Source organism: Equus caballus, chromosome 3 (genome assembly GCF_041296265.1).
Source record: "Equus caballus isolate H_3958 breed thoroughbred chromosome 3, TB-T2T, whole genome shotgun sequence".
NCBI lineage: Eukaryota > Metazoa > Chordata > Mammalia > Perissodactyla > Equidae > Equus > Equus caballus.
The window spans coordinates 16,105,358-16,127,000 of record NC_091686.1 but is presented as its reverse complement, the minus strand read 5'-3'; positions in this window follow the sequence as shown (position 1 = coordinate 16,127,000).

Below are 21,643 nucleotides of genomic sequence, written 5' to 3'. Positions count from 1 at the left end.
AATCCACTGTGATTCCAAGAGATCTAAGACCCCCTAAGGAATTCATTGACCTATTTTACAAATGTTTTTTTAGGGCTCAGTTTGAGACGCTGCTCAGGCTCTGAGGATACATTGGTTACCAGGACACAGCTTTTCTTGCATGAATGGAACTTATAGTTCCAGCAGAGTAAAAAAGTTATTAGACAAATAATTTCAACAAAAATGACAAAAGTTATGTCAAGGAGGTTTGTAGCAGGGGTCTGATTTAGCTGAACAGGTCGAGCACGGGGTCCACTTCCTGTGGACATAGCTTTAAGTGAAACAGAAATCACTTTGAGTTTGCGGGAATGAAAAGGAGAGTTCCAGAAAATGGAAAAGGCATGTGGGAGGCCTTGAAGACAGAAGGACTGTAGCAAATAGAAGAATCTACAAGTAGAACAAGTATTAAAGCGAGTAGGAAGAAAAGAGAGGCAGAGAGATAAAGGTAAGTCAGGGTCTTATGAAGGCATTTGTAGGTCCATTAAGGATTTTGGTTGTTTTCTTAAGAGCAATGAGAAGCTGCTAATAGTTTTTAAGCAGCAGGGCAGGGTGGGGGGGCATGATTAGATTTACTCTTTAAAAGCCTCATCGGGCGTCTATAGTGTAAAACAATGAATTCAAGCAGGGACAAAAAGGATCTGTGGTAACTGATGGTTGTTGCAGCAGGCCAGCTGAGCGATAATGGTACCTTGGACAGAGTGGTGGAGAGAGGGAGAAGTGCATGGATGGGGAAGGCCATTCAGGAGCTGGACTGTACAGGGTACAGACGTTAATCCAAAAAGAGGGAAGAAAGGAAACAGCTATAAAGGATGATACCCAGGTCTCTGATCTGCACATCCTCCTGGGTGTGAGTATTATTTACCAAGTTTGAGAAAACAGGAGGTGGGAAGGGTTGCACTGGGGGAACATGAGTTGAGCCTCACAGGTGCTGATTTGAGTCTGAGAAGTGCTCACTAGCTATCCAAGTGGAGACATAGGATTGAATATTCATTACTCTTTTTAGTTTCCTCCTATCTGCAAACACAGTACCACTTTGTGTTTCATCACGAATCGTGATGTTCAACAACTAGTTAGGGCAGCAAAACTAAATTACTTCTACTGGTAGTGTGTGTGCTCACATGTGTGTGTCTGTGTGTGTGTGCACGCATGTGTAGAAAAAGAAAGGAGGAAAGAATATAAGTTGATTTGCTTTTATCTTGTTTTTTTCTGAGGTTTTCTTTCGTGAAGTTGCCCTATAAGCACAACATAACAATCTGGTTTTCCTGTATTAAATATGCTTAAAAAAAAACTTATTTAATGAGTTGATCCTCAAAACCAGTCTCCCAGACTTTCATCTGCCAAGTTGATTTAACCAGCCAGGTATCTTGACAAAGTAACTGCCCAATTACCAGATTTTTATAATTGCTACATCGGGGCATTAAGCCTGAAAAATACGCATGTTCACGACCTCAGTGCCTCCTATATTTTTCATCCCTTCATTTTGAGTTTGAAAAATTGGCATGAAAATTGTTTTCTGACACTTCTTTTGAACCCTTAAATTACGTCTCTGTGAGTAATAGCAATGTCTCAGGATGTTCTCTCAGAGAGGAAATCTAGTTTGAAAATCTGTCCTTTGTTTTTCCTTCTGCAATTTCCTAAAAAGATCGGTTCGGGGGTGTTCTCTGCCCCCTACCCTCCCTGCAACACACGTAAGCCTACCCCACCCCCCGCTAAAATGCACTTGCTTCCTATTATTAGACAGTTTATTTTTGGCCAACGTATTCAACATACTCAAAATTAAAGCAGCAGCAGAAAAATGAGGGGGGCCTCCATGTGGAGAGAATTCACCATGGGGTTTCAAGTCAAACCAAGGCTGCATGTAGCCACATATCAGCCACGGGTGCTGTTTAGAGGGAAGGTACACTGTAAATTAATTGCAGCAAAAGCTGAGTTTGTCCTGCTCATTGCTGTGGCTACAGAACCTGGCACATTGCATTGCTTAAGCAGCCATTCATCACATGTGGAATCGTGAATGAAGCTCTACCTGGTCCAAATACTCCTTCCTGCCTGCTTCATCCAGGCTCCAACCAGGCTCACCTGCTTTTTAAAACCCTGTGCCTTCACTGTATAGACATCATTGATAAAACCCAGCTCTGAAGAGTCTCGCACTTTGTGGTCTTTCTCCTGATCTTTTTCCTTGACCAGTCCTCTACTTTCGAACTCAAGCTGCGATCCATCTGCAGTCACTGTCCTCCATTCTCGGCCTGGTGCTTCAGATGTTCTGATTCAACCAGCCCCTTAGTCCTAACCCTTAGCTCTACACCTGCACTTTCAGCTTTTGCATCTGAATCTCAGCGATGTGGATGCTGACTTCTGCTCTGGGTAGACACAGCCCTCCTCCGTAAACTGAGGTCTCCACACGGTTCCCAAACTCCAAGTGCAGTGACCACTCAGCCACCTGGACACACTTGCTCTGCATCCAGACAAATCTGAGAGCTGAATACCGACTTGCTCACTGCCATGTCCCAGCCCCTCCTATGCCCCCGCTGGTCTGATTAGTACTTCTGTTTGGGCAGAGAATGAGTTCCCTGTCACTATACATAATCAGAGACTGAGCGACCTGTGACAGGAATTTTATAGAAGTGATTCAAGTCTCAGCTGAAAGATCTAATTAAATGGCCTTTGATGCCTCTTTTAATCTTGAAATTCTGACTATACAAAATATACCTTGTAAAATATGTAGAAGTCAAAGTTGGCCTATGCCATGGGATTCAAAGCTCTATGAAAGGATCTAAGATGTTACACAAAGTTTATATGGGAGGAGTTTGTTCCTACCTGAATGGAGGGACTAAATCATTTTTCCCAAAGGGCAGGCTTTCAATGAGGATGGCTGCATATCTATCTGGATGCCAGAGGGACCCTTTCTGACTATTCTGTAATGTCCTTCTATCTCACGAGATGGTTTACCCAATCACAGAGTTAGTCTTCGCAGAGATGCTGAGGTGGTCTTCGAGGTAACGGGCATCCGCTCTTGTCTTGCCGAAGTTTTTCTGTGGCTTTCTGTTCCTCGTGGGTTTATATTCAAAGTCTTAGATATGGCCTTCAAAGCCCATGAAGACCAGGTCCATCCTCGCCCAGCAGTTTCAGCTCATGAGATGCCACCAACTAGAGCACAGCTTCGGGCATTCAAACTGGCTGCCTGTCAAGGAGCACGTCAACCTATCTCCCACCTCCTCGGCTTTTGCTTTGGATTCTCCTTGCCCACCATCTCCCAGTCAAAATCCTGCCCTTCTTCCACAATTGACTTGAACATCACCTCCTTTTGGAAATCCTCTTTTAATCCAAATTATCTTCCTCTGTAAAAATCACTCCGTTTGTTCTCTAGGCTCCCAAGGCAAATGGTCTTCTCTCGGAGATCCTTTCACTGAGTCGGTATTACTTCTGTTTCTCTTTCTCTCATTGAGCTCCATGCAGGAGAAACACAGGTCTCGTTCATCTTTATATCTCCTTGGTTCATCCCAATTCCAGGCATTATTAAGTACATGATAAATATAAGTTGAATGAATATATGTTAACTCATTAAATAAGATGAACATAGTTACAATATATTTATGTGAACTACCTTTGAAAAATATTTCATAACCAGTATGTTTATGGATAAATATGTTCAAAAGTATGGATTTCTTGCCTGTTTAACATGACACCATTCTAAATATTCAAAGATAACTATTTCATCTCTTTTCAATATTATTTGAACTCAAGGTCCTCAAATGCTTTTCTTTATCTACTTAAAATCATTCTCAATTTCAGTATATAGAGTCATGTCATCTGCAAACAGTGAGAATTTCATTTCTTCCTTTCCAATTTGGATTCCTTTTATTTCTTTTTCTTGCCTAATTGCTTTGGCCCAAACCTCTAGTACTATGTTGAATAGGAGTGGTGAGAGTGGGCACCATTGTCTTGTTCCTGTTCTCAGAGGAATGGAATTCAGTTTTTCCCCTTTGAGTATGATTGTTGGCTGTGGGTTTGTCATATATGGTCTTTATTATGTTGAGGTACTTTCCTTCCATACCAATTTTATTGAGAGTTGTTATCATAAATGGATGTTCGATCTTGTCAAATGCATTCTCTGCATCTGTTGAGATGATCATGTGATTTTTATTCCTCATTTTGTTAATGTAGTGTATCACATTGATTGATTTGTGGATATTGAACCACTCCTTCATTCCTGATATAAATCCCACTTGATCATGATGTATGATCTTTTTAATGTCCTACTGTACTCAGTTTGGCAATATTTTGTTGAGGATTTTTGCATCTATGTTCATCAGTGATATTGGCCTATAATTTTCCTTCTTTGGACTGTCCATGCCTGGTTTTTACATCAGGGAAATGATGACTTCATAGAGTGAGTTAGGAAGCATTCCATCTTCTTCAATTTTTTGGACTAGTTTGAGAAGGATAGGTATTAAATCTCCTTTTAATGTTTGGTAGAATTCTCCAGTTTCAAACATATGTCACCAAAATATCATTTCCTCATCATCACCTTCAATATCTTCAAAGTTAATTAAGTCCTGGTAACCCTCTTGCCTTTACTGATAGTGTTTCACAGAGGTCTAAATCATAATCCATCAACTCCTACAGAAATGATAGGACCCTGTGAGATCAGTGGGACAGAAGTCTAGGGAAATTTGTACCATTTCTGGTACACACTTGATGGACAAAATCCTGGAAAATGAAATAGCATTTTAATCTATGTTAATCTCTTTGAACTTTACATTGGCTAATGAGGCATGTCATTTGCCAGGCTCTGACAAATTCACAATATTTTGCAGATTTCTGCCAAACAGTGACACAACAGAATCACCCGAGGGCCTTTTTGGTTGTCCAGTATGGCCCAACTGTCCAAAGACTCATTCCCAGTCTGGCTCTGTGGATGTTGCCCTTTAATTTTCTTTCTACCTGTCTTTCTTTTGTCCTTCTTCTGTCTCTTCAAGTCCTTCATGACCGGTCACTGATTCCACACTGGAAAGATTAAGGACAAGTTCTTAGTGATAAGTAACAACTTAGTGGTCGTGAAGAACAGATTCTTGTTAGTGAGATAATACTGATTTTATTTCCCCCTTCTGCAGCACTGGCTGTTTGATTTTCGACAGGTCACATATTTCTAGCAGACTTAGTCTTCTCCTCTGAAATGCTCACTTCATGTGATCGCTATGATGATTCAATGAAGTACAGAAAATATGACATCTGACCTATAATAAGTGCTCATTTAGGGTGAGATCTCTATTATAGGTTTCCCAAAATCTCTGTCCAGAGGGCCACCTAAAACAGAGACTAGACTTTCTCTTGGAAAAATCTACGATCCTGCAAAGCAGGAATCATCTTATTCACGGTTATATTTCCAGCTTCTTAGAAACTGCATGAAAGAGAGGAGAGCAGAAAGGAGCTAATGTGGATTTAAACCTACTATGTGCCACGTATTCTCTCATCATTTTGCATCTATTTTCTCACTTAAACCTCACAGTAATCCTACAAGGTAGCTGTTATTGTCCTCGCTTTTCAAAAGGTAAAAAGCAAGGCTCTGAGAGCTGAAATAGCTTACGATGTGAGATCTCAATGCTTGTAAGTGCCAGACGGAAGTCCAGATGTATCTGTCTCCAAATTTATGTTTTATTTTTCCAGAGAAAAACTGATATTGGGTATAGACTAAGATTCTCTTTCCTGGAGTATGTTCTGCAGCATGTTAAAATAGGTTACAAGGTGGACATACTTTCTATGATTACTTTAGTCTGAGAAACATTAGATTAGACAAACAAACAAGATGTATTCCTCCTATGTAGGACTTCTCAGAACCTCGAATGGGTGAATAGAGTTAAGCCTAAATCTCCTAAAGTGTGAAGAAGCTACCATATTCGACCATCTTCCATAGAACGTTCTGGAATACCCTGACCTAGGGAAACGATCTGTCAGTAAGTGGCCATCTGGTCCAATAAAGGGTACAGGGTTTCAATATATTCTACATTATTTAGCAAAATAACCTAAGACTGATTCAATTCTTTGGGTGCCAATACAAAGCCCATTACTAAATCTTGTGAGGGAGATAGACATCCTGAGCAAATATTATCATGGTGTTTAATGAGGGCAGATCTCTACAAAACATGCATTTTCCACTAGTATTTTCTCGCAGTTCATTGTGCAGTGCATGGCTCCTAGGACCAGAGTCCCAGACATCCAGCTGCTGTAAATCACCCAAGAAAGGTGATCATTAAATAGATTAAAATGCATGGAAATTACCTAAATGTGGACCATTAGATTAAATGAAGCAGCTACAGTATAATGCCCTGATGGCTCCAGGAACTTTATTTAGATTATAACTGTACCAGTGTTGTGCAAATCACATGATTAAGGAGAATATTACAATTCTTACTGTTCTCCCCCCTTCCACTAAGGGTTTGCAATTGAAATTCCTCCAAGGCTTAATAAACAGTTACCTCCAAGAAGGCACTTTGAAACTGACTTTCTAGACCAATCTGCATTTCGATGTGGTTCAGAGCAAAACCTTATCTCTGTGTGGCATGTTTGCAGGAATAACAATGTTTAAATAATGTCTGAAATGGAGCATAAAAATCCTTTGTAACTCAAATGGACATATTGAGAAATCTTAAGCTTCAGCTCACATTACCTTTTTGATATTTCTTTCAAAGACTGACAGTAAGACATCATTACTTGCAGAAAGTAACTCTCCAAGAGCCCTGTGCATATTTTTGATGTAGTTCTCGCTTGCAAACTCTCCTCATAACTCTAATAAATGCCAATTTGGGGAGCAGGAGTGGTTAGAGTTCTAAATTTTTCATGAAATTCTATGTGAAATTGAAGTAGTCTGTCTATTTCTTTCTGTCTAACCTGATCACTGGAGAAAGAGGGAATGAAAAACAGCGTCCATGTGCGTGCTTACAAAAAATGCCTCTTAATTGGAGTCATTTAGGAACCTCTGGGTAAGCTCTTTCTGGCAGAGAAAACCATCAGCCAAGGTAGTTTTTTCTCCTTCATGTCAAGTGCATTTTTGTTCTCTTATTAGATAATTTTATTTTATTGAGGCTGAAAGCAAGATAGGGAAGGACAGAGAGGGAGCTCATATTGAGTGAGTGTCTATTTAGTGCCAAGTACCGTATTTGGTGTTCTCCATATTATCACAGCTCATGGCATTTAATCCTCATAACAACCTTTCAGGCAAACACTATTGACTCATTTATCAATTAATGAAACTGAAGCTTACAGGGATTTACTAATACTTATCATGGTGGAATCAGATTTTGAACCTATTTCTATCTTGAATAAGTCTATGCTCTTCCGACTAGATTCTGTGGTTTCATTGAGTGTCACACATGTGCCAACACAAAGCATCAGCAGTCAACAAAGTCATAAAACACTGTGACTGCTGCTTTAGTGGGAGCGTTGGTGGCAGGTTCTAGAAAATGGCCGTAGTGATTGAGCCTGGATCCCTTCTGCCAAATTGAAAGAAGAATGAACAAAAAACACAACTAACGAAGTTCTGAGGTGTGTCTGGCACTTTGCTAAGCATTTTACATGCATTATCTCTTAACCCTCATCTCAATCCAGTGAGATGGGCACTGTTATTTCCACTTTACAGATGAGGAAAACTGAGGCATACAGAGAGATGAGCTTCTCAAAGTCATAGAGGTAGTGAGCTGTAGAATGTGATCCAACCTAGGTTGTGGGAACCCAGAGCCCATTCCAGAAGCACGGCGTACTGTTTAAAAGCTATAGAGAAAAATAGAATGGGGCTTCTGTTTATTTATTTGTTTACTCATATTTTCAAGCAGTTTTATTGAGGTATCGTTCACTTGCCATCCAGGAATCATTTAAAGTCTAAAATTTAATGTTTTTAGTAAATTCACAGGGTTGTACAACACTGTGAATAACCACAATCTAATTTTACAACATTTGTATCTTCTGTAAAGAAACCCCATCCCTGTTAGCAGTCACTCCTCATTCCCCTCAAATCCCCAGTCCTAGGTGACCAACCACTAATCTACTTTCTGTCTCTGTTGATTTTCCTGTTCTGGATGTTTCAGGTAAATGGTATCACACAATATACGGTCTTCCGTGATGGGTTCTTTTACTTGGGATAATGTTTTCAAGGTTCTTCCATGTTGTAGCATGTATCAGTACTACCTTCCTTTTTATTGCTAAATAATAGCCCATTCTATGGATATACCACATTTTATTGATCCAGTCATCAATTCATAGATATTGGGGTTGTTTTCACTATTTGATTTTTATGAGTAATGCTGCTATATACATTTGTGTTCAAGTTTTTGTGTGGATGTATGTCCTCAGTTCTTTTAGATATTTACCTAAGAGTGGAATTGCTGGCTCATATGACAGCTCTATGTTTAACATTTTAAGAAACTTTCAAACCATTTCCCAAAGTGACTGCACTGTTTTGCATTCCTGCCAGGATCGTATGAGGGTTCCAATTTCTCCACATTCTCACCAACACTTGTATTGTCTGTCCTCTTGGTTTTAATTATCCCAGTGTGTATAAAGTGGTATCTCATTGTAATTTTGATTTACATTTCCCTAATGTCTAATAATGTTAAACATCTTTTCATGTGCTGATTAGTCATTTATATACTATTTTGGAGAAATGTTGATTCAAATCCTTTGCCCATTTTCTCCATGTGTTGTCTCTATATTTTCGTAGTCTTTTCACTTACTTGATATCTTTTGCAGCACAAAAATCTTTAACTTTGATGTCATCCAATTTGTCTAATTTTTTCTTTTGTTACTTGTGCTTTTAGTGTTGTATCTCAGATACTATTACCTAACCCAAGGTCATGAAGAATTACCCTGATGTTTTCTTCTAAGATTTTTATAGTTTTAGTTCTTACATTGAAGGCTATGATCCATTTTGAGTTAATTTTTGTGTATGGTGTGAAGGAGCGGTCCAACTCGATTCTTTTGTGTATGGATATCCAGATGTTCCAGCACCATTTGTTAAAGAAACCCCATGATTTTTAACATGAAACGGTCCTGGTCATTGATTTTTCCTTTGCCATTCTACTAAAGCAGGAGCTTGGACAAATTACCCAACCTCAGTTTCCTCATCTGTGAGACTAGTAATAAACCTACATCTCAATGCTGACGTCAAGAAGAGATAGGAATATCCATATGGAATCCCTTTTACTGTCCACAGTTCATGGTCGTTATTAGACATCCCACAGCTCCAGATCACTTGCTGAAATCAAATGATGGGTTCCAACATCATCAGTTTAATAAATAGGAACTGATTTCATGAATTTGATATTCCCCAGCCCCCCATATGGGGCCCATTAGCCATTGTACATTCTGCAGCTGTTACTCAGAGGACATAAATATGGAGGAGTTACTGGATGTCAGATATTTGAGAAGGAAAATGTTTTCAGTAAATAGATCCCCATGCAATAGACAGCCTTGTTACCCCATTTTGCAGATAAAGCCTTGCAAATCTCCATCCTCTGGATGTACACACCACACTCTACTGTTTCCACTTGTAAGGGAGATACTGGAGAGAAGTGAGTTCCTTGAGCAAAATTTAGATTCTGACTGCTATACTGTATTTCATCTCCAGGATCCAATGATTCTAAGTATATGCTCTTGTGTTTTTCCTTTGTTTTTTTTTTCACTTTGCTTCCAAAATGGCTGATTCTCCCGGCTATCAAAATGAATAGACCCACACCATTCTTAGACATGATTCCCAAGTCAGTGTTGTTTATCACTACATGCAGAGAATCACATGCCTGTTAACGCGTCCAGACTTTGGGATGGAGTGTTGGATCCAGTCTCACGTCCTCTTCTGGCGACAGGAGACTTCCTGTTCAAACTGAAAAAGGCATGCTGTAGCCTGATCTCTACGTGAGAGAAAACATCCCTCCTTGATAAACCTTCAGTCCCACAACCTGGGCCCGTCCTCAGACCAAAACAGGTGTTTCCCACACACCAATTACTCTCTCCCTCTGAGGACGTTTCTCCATTGTAGTCTGTCTGCATATCTTTTTCTGTAGCTGCCTTGACCCATTCTCCCCCAGGGAAGTCTATTCCTTAGCCTGTGTAGGAACTCCCCAGTTCCTCTATTTCTTATTTCTCTTGAAGATAAAAGCTCAAAGACCAGTATTGCTTTCAAGCTTTCCCTGGTCTTGAGGAAACAAGTAGAGATTAACATGCATGGGAAAGTAACAGAAGTCTGGAATTTCACCACTTCTTTACCCATCTTGGTTCTTCTCCTTTGATAATCTCGGAGATGTAACTGTAAGCTGCATTGAGCTCCTGTCCTCTCTGCTACCTGAGGATGGAGTTCACCAAACCTGATGGTTTCTTTTCTCTTTGGAGAAGATCCTGCCGGCTGTGGGCTTCCTGCAGAGCTGTGCTTCATTACTTGCTTACACACAACTTTAGGCTCTGCCAATACCAAGCTACTTGGATTTTTTATAACACACCAGACATTCCCCACTTCTGTGCCTTGCAAATGTGGTTGTTGCTTCCGGGAGGGCCATACCTTCCCCTTTGTTTAAAATGCAAATGCTGTTTTATTCCCTTCAAAAATGAGCTCAAATTTTAAGCACATACACAGCTAATTTCTCTGTTTTCTGTGCTCCTCCGATCTTCTAGGACTATACATATCACTTGGCATGACAATCTCTTTCTATGTCTGTCTTGCATCTTGGACTATATTTCTTGAGAGGATGCCCTGCCTTGTTAGCATCTCTTTTAGCAGCAGCGATTACTTGGCACAGAGTAGTAGCTAATTAATATTCAGTAAATTGGTTTCAAGTGAAAAGGAAGAAGTCAGGAGTTTGTGACTCTACTTATTAAGGAAGAAAAAAGAAATCTTCTGCTGAAATCAATTAGATAAGCCTCCAAAAAATTCCTATTGGTGACGCTTACCAGGCTCCAGAAGGTTACCTGCCCTGTGCACACTGGTTCAGCTCACCAACACACCAACAGCTTACAAATAACGTTTGCTGGAAGGACCTTAAATAAATTAAGATTCCCATCTCTACTGCTTCCTTTGGTGAAAACAAGCTCACAAGTTAATGGGAATAAAGAATAGGGGAGGAGGGTATGAAGAGAGGAGGAGAGAGGGAAGCATTTCATAATTTATCAAGATGTGAGCTCTGGTACCTCATTTATTTTACCAAAAGGATTGCTGACACTCATAATTTTATGAGTTTGGACTTAATGTAGGATCCCTGATTCTCCTCCACCCTTCCCCAGTTTTGCAGCCTGTGGACATGTTGCGTATCCACCTGTGGGTTCCCCAGAATCACCCTTTTCCCTTTCTTAAGCAATCAGAGGGGGCCTCTTCATTCCCAGTGGCTGCTGCCACAGTGCAGAAGGTATCTTCCTTCACGGGACATCGAGCCCAACGTTCTTAGTCAATACTGAGCACAAAACCAAGGAAGTGGCTTTGTGCATGTGCAAACTTCCTTTGAAGCTGATCACCCCACTTAGAATCAATTAACATCTAATCGGTAGCAATCATGCCTAATAATTTTTAGATTTGTTTACTCTTCAGAGTCACATCTCTCAAAACATTGTCAATAGAACAATTATATAGTAGTCATCCCCCCTTCTCCGCGGTTTCATTTTCCGTGGTTTTGCTTTCCACAGTTTCAGTTACCCATGGTCAACCACGGTCTAAAAATAGTAGATGGAAAATTCCAGAAATAAGCAATTCATAAATTTTAAATCATGTGCCATTTTGAGTAGCATGATGAAATCTCACGCCATCCTGTGCTGTCCCCCGCAAGAAGTGAATCCTCCCTTTCTTGGATCCCCAACCATCTATATTGTCTACTCCTGACACTCAACCATCAACATCATCATGGCTCCACAATCCTCCTTCTAAGGTATTCTCAGAAGGTCAGTTGTAGCCTAATGATACATCACAGTGCGGACGTCATTCACTTCACTTCATCTCACCATGGAGGCATTGTATCATCTCACATCACCACAAGAAGAAGGCGAGAACGGTACAATAACATATTTTGAGAGAGACGTGACATTCACATAACTTTGATTACAGTATATTGTGATAATTGTTTATTTTATTATTAATTATTGTTTTAATCTCTTGCTTTGCCTAATTTATAAATTAAACTATCATAGGTATGTATGTATAAGAAAAAGCATAGTATATATAGGGTTTGGTACTATCCGTGGTTTCAGGCATCCACTGGGGGTCTTGGAAGGCATCTCTTGTGGATAAGGGGCAACCACGGTACAGGATCTTCTCACTGGAAGTCACCTAGAGGAGTGTTTTGTTATGTTCTTATAACTGTTACTCAAGGCAAGTCCTTTCAGCTCAGCTGTCTACAATAATAATAATGATAAGTAAGATAAAATGAAATCAGAGATCTGAACAAAATTGAAGAAAGAAGTCTTTTTTTTTTTTTGAGGAAGATTAGCCCTGAGCTAACATCTGCTGCCAATCCTCCTCTTTTTGCTGAGGAAGACTGGCCCTGAGCTAACATCCGTGCCCATCTTCCTCTACTTTATATGTGGGATGCCTACTACAGCATGGCTTGTCAAGCAGTGCCATGTGCACACCCGGGATCCGAACCCACGAATCCTGGGCCGCTGAAGCGGAACGTGCACACTTAACCGCCGCACTACTGGGCCGGCCCTGAAAGAAGTCTTTTTAGCCAAGTCTATCTAAATAGAATGTGTCTGACTATCTGCCAGGGATTTCTTTCTCCTGCGAAATTCGAATCAGGTTTAATCTCACCTCTTCCACTCCCAATTTGTGTCCTGATGGGCCAGAGCAACAGAGCTTTCAGAACAATCCTTGGGCCTCTATTGTCCTTTGCAAGAAACCCCCTTGGGCCTTTCCTTTTGATGTCAGCCATCCATTTCATTTTTTAAAACAATGTTTTTTTATATTAAGTCTGGAGACAAAAACGACAGAACAAAGGAAAATGTCAGATACACAAAGATTAGATGAGATCAACCTAGGAATGGAAAATACCAGCAGTTGCAGGAATTTTTCTGAAATGCTGGTCTTGTTCAAAATATCTTTACATTCCATAAGCTGTGCTGTTTTAGTTATCCTTTGCAAGGAACAATGACACAGATATGATCCTTCCTTTTCTAGACCACAGCAGCAGCAAGAATATGTCTATGATTTACGGCAGGGCTACAAATGGTAGTTTGTACCACATCTGCTCGAAGACAAATCTCAGAAGAGTGAAGGATGCAAGTCCCATTTGTCGTTCTAGAAGAATTCTGAGAATCGTGGAGCAGTCTATTTGACTGAATTTTAAAATGTCCTCTAGCTGCTACCCATTCTGTTCTTGCTGTCTCTGCTCAGAATGGTGGTGGCCACCTGACAACTCAGATGGAAGTTGTCACTCCAGGAGCTGCTGTGGCACACCTTGCTGCACTCCTGGCTTATAATGCTGACCTGGCTGGGTCTGAAGAGTCCCTTTCCTCACTACCATTGGAAGTTAGTCCCATTAATTGACAGTGCTCTTTCAGTCCTTGATCCCTTACTAAGAAATTTAGATAAATTACTCTGGGTCTTAACTGGAAGTCAACTGAGTCTGTATATCCTGACACATAGCCAGGGACCTTGACAAGATTTCAACTTTCTGTGTCTTAGAGTGAATCTCAAGACATTTTCCAAGTAGAATTTCTCCTCTCTCTTTGCTTCATTATCTTAAGTCCTAAAGTTTTAGGTCTCAAGTAGTAGTTTCAAGAGCTTCTTTGACATGTCTTCAACAAGATCTAGTAGGTTCTCATGAAACCTGTATTCTTTTGGACCAGTCTAGCATGTCAGAGTTCCCAAGATGGGTATAAAGATTGAAGCCCACCTATTGCATCCTCAGTGAGTGGTGTGTGTGTGTGTCTGTGCATGTGTGTGTTTGAAAGAGAGACTTAGGAAAGAAGGACAAGGAGGAGAAGGAGGAAGAGGAGGAGAAAGAAGAGGAGGAGGAAGAATGGAGGAGGAGTAGGAGGTGGAGAGGGAGGAAGAAGAGGAGGCAGATGTGGAGAAGGAGAAGCCACAATGTTTGTGAGTTTAGCCAAGAATCTATTGTCTCACTTTCCTTTCTCTGTCTACATGAGATCAACAAATATTTCATCTGATTTTCTTGGCACAGAAATGAGTTATCTTTTGTGATTGGATTTTCTAATGGTTTTGTCCTTGTATAAAAAAGGCACTGTCCTCTGTCACCCTCCCGCCACCTCCGCCCCTGCCCTTTTAAAGATGACTTCACCAAAAATCTACAAGTAAGCAAAATATCTCACTGACACTTTTCCACATTCACCTTCAAGCATTTGCTGCATCTTTGTGATCCCTACCGCTATCCAGAGGAAAGGTGGATGTCCCAAATCCCTAACTGAGATGCTTCAATGAGCATTGCCTTCTCCTAAAATACTTCATTTCATTAAAAAAAATCACCATTTTCAATGGATAAATTCTTGGACTGCTACAATCTCCCAAAGCTCACTCAAGAAGAAGCAGAAAATTTGAACAGACCAATCACAAGGAAAGAGATTGAAACAGCAATCAAAAACATCCCAAAGAATAACACCCCAGGACCAGATGGCTTCCCTAGGGAATTCTACCAAACTTTCAGAGAGGATTTAATACCTATCCTTTTCAAGCTATTCCAAAAAATTAGGGAAGATGGAACACTTCCTAACACATTCTATGAGGCCAACATCACGCTGATCCAAAGCCTGACAAGGACACCACGAAAAAAAGAGAACTACAGGCCAATATCACTGATGAATATAGATGCAAAAATTCTAAACAAAATTTTGGCTAGCAGAATTCAGCAATTCATCAAAAGGATCATACATCATGATCAAGTGGGATTCATATCAGGGACACAGGGATGGTTCAACATCTGCAAATCAATCAACGTGATACACCACATCAACAAACTGAGGAATAAAAACCACATGATCATCTCAATAGATGCAGAGAAAGCATTTGACAAGATCCAACAGCCATTTATGATAAAAACTCTGAACAAAATGGGCATAGAAGGGGACTACCTCAACATAATAAAGGCCATATATGACAAACCCACAGCCAACATCATACTCAATGGGCAAAAACTGAGTGCCATCCCCCTGAAAACAGGAACGAGACAAGGATGCCCTCTGTCACCACTCTTATTTAACATAGTACTGGAGGTCCTGGCCAGAGTAATCAGGCAAGAAAAAGGAATAAAAGGAATCCAAATAGGGTGGGAAGAAGTGAAACTCTCGCTGTTTGCAGATGACATGATCTTATATATAGAAAACCCCAAAGAATCCTTTGGAAAACTCTTAGAAGTAATCAACAACTACAGCAAAGTTGCAGGGTATAGAATCAATTTGCATAAATCAGTAGCATTTCTATATTCTAGTAACAAACTAACAGAAAAAGAACTCAAGAACACAATACCCTTCACAATCGCAACAAAAAGAATAAAATACCTTGGGGTAAATTTAACTAAGGAAGTGAAGGACCTATATAATGAAAATTACAAGGCCTTTCTGAGAGAATTGGATGACGACATAAGGAGATGGAAAGACATTCCATGTACATGGATTGGAAGAATAAACATAGTTAAAATGTCCTTTCTACCTAAAGCAATCTACAGATTCAACACTATCCCAATCAGAATCCCAATGACATTCTTTACAGAATTAGAACAAAGAATCCTAAAATTTATATGGGGCAACAAAAGACCCCGAATTGCTAAAGCAATCCTGAGAAAAAAGAACAAAACGGGAGGCATCACAATCCCTGACTTCAAAACTTACTACAAATCTACAGTAATCAAAACAGCATGGTACTGGTACAAAAACAGGTGCACAGATCAATGGAACAGAATTGAAAGCCCAGAAATAAAACCACACATCTATAGACAGCTTATCTTTGACAAAGGAGCTGAGTGCACACAATGGAGAAAAGAGTCTTTTCAACAAATGGTGCTGGGAAAACTGGGAAGCCATATGTAAAAGAATGAAAATTGACCATTCTTTTTCACCATTCACCAAAATAAACTCAAAATGGATCAAAGAACTAAAGGTGAGACCTGAAACCATAAGGCTTCTAGAAGAAAACGTAGGCAGTACACTCTTTGACATCATTATTAAAAGGATCTTTTTGGACACCATGTCTTCTCAGACAAGGGAAACAAAAGAAAGAATAAACAAATGGGACTTCATCAGACTAAAGAGTTTCTTCAAGGCAAATGAAAACAGGATTGAAACAATAAAACAACCCACTAACTGGGAAAAAATATTTGCAAGTCATATATCTGACAAAGGCTTAATATCCATAATATATAAAGAACTCTCACAACTCAACAACAAAAAATCAAACAACCCAATCAAAAAATGGGCTGGAGAAATGAACAGACATTTCTCCAAAGAAGATATACGGATGGCCAATAGGCACATGAAAAGATGCTCATCATCACTGATCATCAGGGAAACGCAAATCAAAACTACACTAAGATATCACCTTACACCCGTTAGAATGACAAAAATATCTAAAACTAATAGTAACAAATGTTGGAGAGGTTGTGGAGAGAATGGAACCCTCATACACTGCTGGTGGGAATGCAAACTGGTGCAGCCACTATGGAAAACAGTATGGAGATCCCTCAAAAAATTAAACATAGAATGGTATACCATACGATCCAGCCATTCCAGTACTGGGTATCTATCCAAAGAGCTTGAAGTCAGCAATTTGAAAAGTCCTCTGTACCCCAATGTTCATTGCAGCATTATGTACAATAGCCAAGACATGCAAGCAACCTAGGTGCCCATGAACAGATGAATGGATAAAGAAGATGTGGTACATATATACAATGGAATACTACTCAGCTGCAAAACAGAACAAAATCATCCCATTTGCAACAACATGGATGGACCTTAAGGGAATTATGTTAAGTGAAATAAGCCAGTTAGAGAAGGATAATCTCTGTATGACTCCACTCATACGAGGAATTTAAAAATGTGGACAAAGAGAACAGATTAGTGGCTACCAGGGGAAAGGTGGGGTGGAGGGTGGGCACAAAGGGTGAAATGGTGCACCTACAACACGAATGACAAACATTAATGTACAACTGAAATCACACACGATTGTAACCTATCATTAACTCAATAAAAAAAAAAAAAATCGCCATTTTCAGGGCCGCCTGGTGGCGCAGAGGTGAAGTTCGCACGTTCCTGCTTCAGCGGCCCGGGGTTCACCGGTTCAGGTCCTGGGTGTGGACATGGTACCGCTTGGTAAGCCATGCTGTGGCAGGCATCCCACACAGAAAGTAGAGGAAGACGGGCACGGATGTTAGCTCAGGGCCAGTCTTCCTCAACAAAAAGAGGAGGATTGGCAGCAGTTAGCTCAGGGCTAATCTTCCTCAAAAACAAACAAAAATCACCATTTTCTTCTCCCTAGAGAAAAACATATGGTAATAAGAGTCAGTGTTAAGATCCCTACTAACATCATCCACTCTACACAGATTGCTATTTTTTCCTCCTTTCTTTTCTTTCTTCTCTTTTCTTTTCTTTCCTCCCGTCCTTCCCTACTTCTTTCCTTCCTTCCTTCCTTCTTTCCTTCCTTGCTTCCTCTCTCTGAGTCTCTCTTTCTCTCTCTCCCTCCCTTCCTTCCTCCCTCCTTTCTTTTGGTCTCTTGGTCTTCTTTTTTTGAGCATACAAAGTTATTTTGGCCAAGCCATTCAATCTTTCTGGCCTTCACTTTGCTCAGATAAAAACATCCATGTGTGACAAAATATTCAGAGCGCCACAATATTTACAGTTTCTTACGACCATGAAGTTCCATGTTTATTTCAAATTTCTCTCTCTGTGACTGACCTCTTTATCACTTTAATTTTTAGACTTTACTGAGGTTGTAGGAACTATTTGGCTCTACATTTCCCTTTTATTTTTGGTTTTCAGGAGCTTTATTATGATGTGTCTAGGCATAATTTTATTTGAGTCTATCCTGGGTGGAGTTTTCTGAGCTTCTTGAAGCTGTAAATTTATGTCTTTTGCCAAGTATGGGAAATTTTCAGCCATTATTTCTTCAAGTATTTTTTCTGCCCTCAATCTTTCTCTATTTTCCTCTGAGACACAAATGGCATAAGCATTACACCTTTTTTGTATTGTCTCATGGGTTTCTGAGGCCCTGTTTTCCCCCTTCCCAAACTTTTCCTCTGTGTTCTTCAGTTTGGATAATTTTTTTGATCCATCTTTCAGTTGGCTGACATTTACTCTGCCATCTCCATTCTGCTACTAAGTCCATCTAGTGATTTTTTAATTGTAGATATTGTATTTTTCAGTTCTAAAATTTCCATTTGGTTTTGTTTTAATAGTTTTCATTTCTCTTTGGAGAATGTCTATCTTTCCATTCATTTCAAGAGGACTAATCCTTACCTTATTGACCATGGTTATAATATCTGCATTAAAGTCTTTGCCCAATAATTCCAACATCTAAGTTATCTCAAAAATTGGTATTTGTTTGGACTCTGTTTTTGCTTAGCAGGAGTCAGCACATTTTTTTCTGTAAGGATCAGATAGTAATTGTTTTAGACTTTGTGGCTTAGCCATACGGTTTCTGTTACAATGACGCATCTGACATGTGGCATTGTAGATGAAAGCTGCTATAGACAATAGAGGAATGAATGGGTGTGGCTATATACCAAGAACACTTTATTTATGGACACTAAAATTTGAATTATGTAAAGTTTTCACATTTAAAAAATATTATTCTGATTTTTTTCAACGTTTATAAACGTAGATTCTCTTCTGACATTATGAGCCTTATAGGTGGTGAAGCAGATTTGGTCCAGGGATCATAGTCTGCCGATGCCTACCTTGAGAATGTCACAGTTTTCTGGTTCCCGGTTCCCTTTATGTAATTCATTTTTAATTGTATCCTGTACAGGTTAAATATGTTAGGAGACTCTGATTGCTGTTGAAATCTTCTGGAGAATACTGATGTCATTTTGTTTGTTTTGACAGGGTAGGTCAGGTACAGATCACAAGTTCTGTCTTGCCTTCTGTGGCCAGAGGTTCCGATATATGTCCAATTTCCAAAGGCTTTGCTGTGCTCTCTGCATATACTTCATCCAGACGTGCACCACTCACAGCTTAGTGTGGCCACACAAACCATCGCCAAACGTGGGTCATGGCTTCCAATCTAGATCCCTTCTCAGAGCCTTGCTATGCTTCTTCGGGTCTGTTCTGTATGTGTGCAGTTCAGGGGTGAGCTCGGGATTTCTGATGCTCATCCACAGAATTAGGAGAATCCTCCAGTCTTCTTCTCTCCAGGATTCCCTTACACTCTCCAGCTCTTGAGAGTCGCTTTTCCCTGCTCCTGTTCCTCTGACCAGAAAGAAGTGTTGTTCTCAGAGTTTATCTGCTGTTGGTCATTTCCACGTTCCTAGGATGACCTCAGGGAAAAGCAGTGTGAGAAAAATAATCACACAATGTGGCTTCCCCTCCCACAGGTGGCCTTCACAGCATAGGTTATCTGATCATGGAGATAGGATTTTCTCCTGGGGCTTTCAGTGCCCACACCTCCACACTGCTGCCACCATCATGCAGCAACACACGCTGGCCTCTGAGGACAGCCAGGAGGGAGGAAAGAAGAAAAGAAGATATTATATACTTGGAAGTTGTTAAGAGAGTAAATCTTAAATAGTATCATCACAATAAAAATGGTAATTATGTGAGGGGATGGAAGTGTTAACTAACCTTATTATGGTAATCATTTTGCAATATATATGTGTATCACATTATCACACTGTATATCTTAACCTTACCCATGTAACATATCAATAATATCTCAATAAAACTGGGGTAGGGGAAGGATGAATAAAAAGTGGCTCTCTGGCTCCAGTGACCTCATACTTTTTGGTTCTCAGTGGCCCCTCTTCTGACTACAGAGAACTTCTCTCAGGGCGTTCGCTCTCCACACCGGACGTGCTCTTCTGTACTTAGGTCAATGCTGGGAGATAAAGGAGAAAGAAAACCCCACTACCATATTCATCATTCTTAAAATTCTCACTTCTGTCCCCAATCAGCTTGCAAGGTCTTACTTTTCAGAGACTCCAGATAATTGCTTTTTGCATTCAGTTTATAGATTTTAATTATAATCAGTAGGAGAGGTAGGATATTGTGAGCTTACTCTATCTTGGCTAGAAATGGAAGCCACCACCTTCTCATTTTAGAGCAGCAGAAGCTAAGGGTCCAGGAATGTAAGTGATTTGCACAAGGTCACAAAGTAAGGCAGTGGAAGAGGTGGAACCAGAATCCAGGACTTCCAGATCTTTTTGACTGCTCCCTTCTGAGAGTAAATGTGGAAACTTCTACTCAGGGAGGATGGAAGGATATGTGGGTTACAATACATGTTGAACGCCCCTCCCCCAAGGTTCCCTGTGAAGCTCACCACCCTCATTCCTATGTTTGGGTACCAACTGGGTGCTCTGACAGTGCCTTACCAGCTCGTCTTACCCCTGGGCTTAGTCCTGCTAAAAGTGATATTAGAAGGTTATATAAGAACTCATTCAGTCAGTCAATAATCGTGGTGATGGTGATGGTGGAAAAAATGTGTGTGTTTATATGTGTACATGGGTGTCTATTTGTATGCAGTTATTTATACATGTGTGTTTATGTTTCTTTATATGTGTGTGTGTGCCACATGTATGTGTTAAGATCCTGAATGGCATTTAAGAAATGAAGTTGCCTAAACCCAACTTGGCAGATGGAGAAACACTGAAACTGAGATAATTTAAATAATTGCTTTGTTAATAGGTCAGAACTTGAACACCATTTGCCCAACATGTCAAGATACATAACCACTTGCATTCAATTAGTCAATTTGGATACAGTGACATCTAGTAGAGTGACAGAGAGAAAAGATTAAGAGTAAATCCGTGATGACAGTGTACCAGTCCAGCCTCAGTCTTAAATGCTCTTACTCAACCAAAACTAAACCCAGAAAGTTTTTGCATAACTTGCTTTGCAACAGGAAGAATGAAGCGCTGAGTCTCTGTCCCTATTTCTCAGCCATATGTGCTCCTCTGGAATGTCTGATTCCCCATGCCATGCTCACAGATCTCTATTTCCAAGGCACATGTTTATATTCTGGCATTAAATCTACAAAGTACAGCCTAGCACTCAGGATTCCTTCTAGGTGCTGGGAAAGGAGGAGGAAAAGCTAGATTTGGCTTCCTTTGTTTTCTGGAATCAAATCCTTTTATATAAATGGCATTGGAAGGCCATGTCAGAATGTCCCAACTAGCACTCAACCAGCACATCCCAGGACTGCAGTTTTTGTGGATGAGGCATTGGTTCATAATCCCCTTTTTTCTGCATCAATGAGCCTAATTTGCAATATTCTTTATCGCCAAGGGACTCTGACTCAGCTAACATTGTGTTTGAGAAAGGAAGGAATATTCTAGTGACTTTGCTTTAGTAAAACGGGTGAGGCAGAGGAAGCTTTGGCGAGAGGCAGTTCTGTGCTCCAGCCCTGGCTGGGACAGTGGAGGAGCACCATCTCCTTTGGTGGAAAGCTCGATTCAATGAGCGGGAGTAGGGAGTGTTCCTCCCCTCAGGGCATGGATAACTGAAG